Here is a 6,350-nt window from a genome sequence, read left to right on the forward strand (position 1 = left end):
GGCGCGGGGACTCCATTTATACGCTGCCCGATCGAGATCGGCCACTCAAACACGCTCCGCGCTCGCACGCCGACGCCGGGGCTCCAGATACGTCACCGGGGGTTCGAGCCACTCCACTCCACGTTCCGGCGGACGGAGAAATTCCTTGGCCACTTGCCCCGTTCGTGGACAGGCCGTGGGGTGGGCGTAGAGATATCCGTGCAATCGAATCTTATCGAACTCATCTTTAGATTACCCCGTCTTGTCAGGGCCGCCTTGTACTACATACTACTACATACAGCACATACTGTGGTACCGCTCAAGTGGGCGGACCTCGCACCCAATCAAAGGAAACCCTCATAAGATGCTTTTGACACAATGATATATTCGCGGGTATCAAACATTCAATCCCGAGGGCGGTGCGATGGCTTGCACCCCGAAAGCACGGAAATGGGCCAGTGGAAAATTTATGGCCCACGGGGGTCTTCACTATGGTGAATGAATGAAACGTTTTTGGTAAACAGAGATTGAGTTATTGGCTATGGCCGAGACAAGGGAAGCCCCGAACCGAGCCGAACAGACGAAACGCAAAACAAAAAACAAAAAAAAGAGCGTAAAGTGGCGTAGCTTAAAAACTGGTTAAGCGATCACTTGCCGTACTCGTGGATGCCACGGAACTTCAAGCTTAACAATGTGCCTAACTATCTAGGGGTTTTCCGAAATTCCTGCCAGTGAGTGGAGTAGAGTGGAGTGGAGTGTTGTGTGATGCTCTTGACATTAGGGCACTTTCACTTTCACTTTTCACCCGGCCAAAGGGGCCAATTAGAAGTGTTCTCGGTAAGAGCTCAGCTGCCGGGTGTTGATTAACATTCTTAGTTATGCATAGTTCATGCTTGGCCGCCCCAATGGAATTCGTTTCGGATCTCGCCTCTCTCTAACGCTTTGTGTTTTTTTGCTCATTGTGTTTTTTTAGACACCAAGTGGAATTTCTGCAATTACCCCGCCACACGTAGATACAGATATCTCATTGCCTCGAATCTCGGGCTTGGTTCGCACATTGCCAAATTTATGGCTACGCGAATGAAAGTTCGATCTAATGGTGCGTCAGCAGGGCAAACAAGTGGCTTAGATAGCTCCGCGAAGTATCTGCCAGACATTGCCGAAGTGAAAACAAACGAAAACAAACTGATTATCTCCAGACGCTAACAACGGAGTCGAGCATCGAACAAAACCGTCGAACGCGTGCTCCCGAATGGGTGTGCTAATCTGTCTTAAATCCTCCCAATCAATCGAATCTCAAATCGGTAACAGGCGGGGGGACGGCTCGTCAATAGGCCACCTGTCGTGATGCCTCTATTTGATTTCCGATCTCATCAAGCGAGTTGCGAGTTGCGGGTCAATGAGAGCGAACTTAACTCGGTTTATTGTTGATGGTCGAGTCACGAATCGATTGAAGCTGTTTTGGCCGATATTGGGAGTTGGTGTAAATAACTAAAAACCCTACCATCCGATTTCATATTTCATAATATTCCATTAAAATTTGCTAGAGATTTTAAAGCTGTGATGGATGTCGTTGATTCAAGATCGCTACATTTATTTTTGTATTTATTACAAAAGTTTCATTAGTTCTTCAAGTTCCTCATATGACTAAACATCATTTTAGATTTCGTAGGATTTAACAAATAGTTATTAATGTTTTTTTTTGATTCTGGTATAAAAATGTATAGCTATTTCAGGAAACCATCGAATCAAAGCCGCCTTTTGGATCCTTATAGTGTTGTTTTACATTTATAACTATCATAAAACGCTGATGTAACCTTAGATTCGAATGCATTATTTAAGCTTCAGTTCGCCCAATTTAGTTTGTACCTAGTAAGATCTTATAAATTATTAAAATCCCCACTGGCAGTACCGAATTAATCATGTTCCGATTGTGATTTTAAATTCACCGATCTCGTGCTAGGCACAAATGGTCCCCCACAAAACCCGAAAGTTGGCTGTTTATAGATCCATCAGAGACTAAAATAACTCGCTGTCGGATGCAAATCGATTATTGGTTTATGTAAATTGGAAAGGTCTGTCACAGGGAATCTTTTCCGCTGCTGAATGATGCAGCATTTTCCGACCCCCAACGATTAACCACCACCCCAAACGACCGATCACGCTATGCTCCACTGGCAAAACTGTGTTTTTGTTTCAGCTTTTCGCTTTTTACGTGTCAGGCGGCCAAAGGGGCGGAGAATTGGTTCGAAATAATTGCCCGTAAATGCAATTACCCATCCTCCGTCCGTTGGGTTTTATGGGGCGGGTGTTCGGCCAATTACATTCCGTTACACATATTTTCAAGCCAGCTGTTGTTAATGAATTACAGATTTGCCGAGCACCTACTACACATACTTTCTGCGGATTGCATAAGTGCAGGCTCCCCCGATTGCCCGATATCTGTGATGAGTGGCTGTCAAGTTCTTAATATGCAAAACGTGCTGGTTTGTGTGAACTTGGCCACAGACAAGTCAAGTCGACTTTAGTTCCTCAATACTAAACTATAGCTATAGTGTTTACACCACCCCCTCGCTGTGTCACATGGAAATTCAAGTTCAAGTGTCTGTCGCTCCGCTCAATGGAAATCGAACGAACTCCCGCTAAATTGGCAAGCTTTGTTGGCCCCGCCAATAACTGAGTTAAGTACGACCGATGTTGGCCATTTGGCTGTTTGAGCGGCCCGTTGCGCATGTTAATTGCCGCCCGATAGCCGATTTTGGTCGGCGATTAACGCGCTCAGATGACATTGATGGGGTACTTCCACCCACTTCCACATACCACCGCCCCTCCAGAACTTGGGTATTCCGATAGTGAGTTTTTGCGGTCTTTCAACCGAACTCATCAGCTATGTCTTGCACAAAAAAAAATATAGTTTTTAGTTTCATATTTACAAAAAAATTCAAAAAACCGCCAATGCTTCTTTAATGAATTTATACTTTATGATCAACCAACAATTATTTTGGTATTGAACATTCACCACTTGTTTACCTAGTGATACATATAAAATACATATATCCTACACAAAACATCAGTAATATCCTTTTAGTCATAGCTCATTGAACAATGAAATAAATGTGTCAAAAAACTTAATCATAGGATGAGCATTACTAAAATGATTCACTTCAATCAGTTCATTAAGCAGTAGTAAATTTTTGCTAAAGATTTTTAACGTGAACTTTTACTCTGTAATGCCAATAAGTATTTACCACTTATAAATTTGTGTTGACTAGAACATCATAAATTGTTTTCTGTGTGGGGAAGCTCAATATGTAGATTTCCTTGGGGATTTCATGGGATGCAAACATAAACGTCACTGTCATACAATTTTATTCATTTTGCGTTGCGAATTCCAAATGAATCCGATTGAATTGGGCTACGTTGTCTTAGGCTCGCAGGTGCCCACCTTGTCGACGTCAGAGCGAAATTCAACAGCCAATATGAGGCACTTGTTAACATGTTAACGCGATTTTATCCAAAGAGAGGTGGCAGATGCGTCAGCTGGCCCTCCTAATTTCAGCTTTTAGCGCAGCTTATTCGAGGAATTTTCCGCGCCACTTGACAGCCGCGAAACACAGAGTCTTTCACATCCCTTATCTAATCGATGCTGGCCGAAATTAATTACAAATCCATCAGTTGCCAATTTGCGACAAGCGCCATAAAGCAATACAGTCTAATCGGCCACTTCCGTATCAGGAGCGCTAAACAGTAAATACTGCGCAGAGAACAAAATAAATCCTGAAGTAAGATTGTCAAAACACAATCAAAAACAGAGGCCCCTGAATGCGGCGATAAGGGGCATAAATAATTTCTCCGCCCTATTCGAATTCCTTTCCGCTTCAGCACACAGGAGCTATGTATGTTCGAATTTGTAATTGTCACAATTTTACAACAAATACAAAAACTCACAACAAGTGCCTTTTAGTGCTGCTAACAAAAAAAACCCCAGACGGGTTTCATCATAAGCTTTTGTTGGTCTATTTTTAGCCACTGCCTGCAGTTCAAAGTAATTGGAGCTTAGTTATTAAGAATTAATTTTTAAATTTGAATTTGCATTTATATATTTAAGAAACGAGCGTTCGTCAGTTCTAAATTCTAATTAACAATAATGGAAGTTAAATAATGACGCAAGAATTAGAAATCCACTATCAGTATCAAAATTAAACTGAGTAAAAGGTATTGTTAATTTTTTAAAAATAAATTATTTAAGTTGCAGTTAAGAAAAGTTAATTTTTAAGTCGATTGTCAAACGTTTTCAAATTAATTTTTTTATTTTTCAGACTTAAAGTCTCGTGGTCTAAAATATTATATCGATTTCGATGATCTACAAAGTCGAACGTTTTTCAAATATGTTTATTCAAGTTACCATAATTTAAGAATCGTGGAGTGAAATTTTATATTATTATATTTTATTACTCTTTCTATGGCAGCTACAGTAATGCAAATAATATTTGGAAAGACAATTTCTTTTGCACTTTAAACCCAATTGCTTAATATCTACGAAAAAAAAAAATATATATATAACAGCACAGAGAGCACTAATATTTTAGCTTTATTATATCTTTTTTTGAGTCGCTTATAAATGCTATAATGTAAGTTTTAAATAAAATAAAAATATTCAAAAATCCGTTTTAAAATGTAGCTTTATGTTTAAAATGAGTCGCGAAATGCTATTAAAATAAATATTTAAAAACGGGAAAGAAGTTTAACTAAAAATACAACTTGCAAATGAATGCACTTCTTAGGAAATTTGGTTTTTTTCGCCTTTTTTTTACCAATGCGACGAAGAGTCGAGGCAGAACGCAGCCGTCATCTAAAAAGATCTACAACCTATTATTAATTTCTTATGCCAAAAGGGACTCATCCGTTACTAGTTCCTAATGCTTTAGTCGTCCGATTTTGATGAAATTTAAACCGTAATTCTGAAATATTTAACCATTACTATATCTCGAAGAACTACAAAAAAAATTAAAAAACAGAAAAGTTATAATTTTTTTTCATTTATTTTTCCGATTGTTCCTATGAGAGCTATATGCTATAGTCGTCCGATTTTGATAAAATTTAAATCATAATTCTGAAATATTAAACCATCACTAAATGTCGAAGAACTAAAAAAAATTAAAAAACAGCAAAGTTATAATTTTTTTTCATTTATTTTTCCGATTGTTCCTAAGGGAGCTATATGCTATAGTCGTCCGATCCGGCTCGCTCCGACTTATATACTACCTGCAATAGAAAGACAACTTTTGGTAAAGTTTCATGCAGCTAGCTTAAAAACTGAGAGACTAGTTAGCATATAAACGGACGGACAGACGGACAGACGGACGGACAGACGGACATGGCTAGATCGACTCTACTAGTGATGCTGATCAAGAATATATATACTTAAAAAAGGCTGGTGAAATAGTTTTGAAGGTTTCGATGACAAAAATCGGTTAGGCAGAACTGAAGGTAAAAATTAAATACACACATTAACAAGAAAGAAAGCAATACCCTAGCAGGCATTCCAAAAACAACATATTCTTTTGCCGTGTAAGCCTTTACTACGATTTTTTCTCACAATGAACGAAAAGAGTGGCCTCCTCTTACAATCAATCCAAATTCGATCTAAGATTGAGATTGATTGAAAAATTACAAAAAAAAAAAGAGTAATGTGCCAGTAAACCCCTAACTAAAATGTTCAATCTAAAGATTTAGTGGCCAAAAATAGTTGTTCAATGAAAAAGGTATGTTACAATACAATATATGGTTAATTTTTTCGACACTGCTTAAAATATAAAGACTATTTATTTTATTGTATATGTGTTTAGCTATTTTTTTTTATTTTTTTTTTCCAGTTTTTCCTTAGGGTCATAGTCGACCAATTTTACCAGAACTAACACCGAATTTTTAAAAGTATACAAAATTACTATATATAAAAGGTTATGCGTATTATAGGTTTTAGAAAAAAAAGAAGTTATCAGTTTTTCCATGGTTTTCTCAAGTGACACGTTGGTCCGGCACGGCCAATTCTGATTCATGTACAATAGAAAAATATACTTACTGGAAGCTTTCATTCAGATAATTTTAAACTGACAGACATGTTTGCCTAATAAATATTTTATAAGATAAAAAATCCTTTACCGCGTTCCAAATTCAATCAGTCCCCGAATTCTATTTCGAATTTCCCCAACAAGTGTTTGCAGACTTGTTAGCGAATACATCAACCCAACCAAAAATCAATATTTTTCACTACTATAGTTTGGCTTAAATAATATATTTCTTTTTAACTGGGTTTGTTATTATCTGCATGGCTATAATATGCCAATCAATCCCAGAATTCTTGTTTGAAT

The sequence above is a fragment of the Drosophila gunungcola genome (assembly GCF_025200985.1).
Source record: "Drosophila gunungcola strain Sukarami chromosome 2R unlocalized genomic scaffold, Dgunungcola_SK_2 000012F, whole genome shotgun sequence".
Classification (NCBI taxonomy): Eukaryota; Metazoa; Arthropoda; class Insecta; order Diptera; family Drosophilidae; genus Drosophila; species Drosophila gunungcola.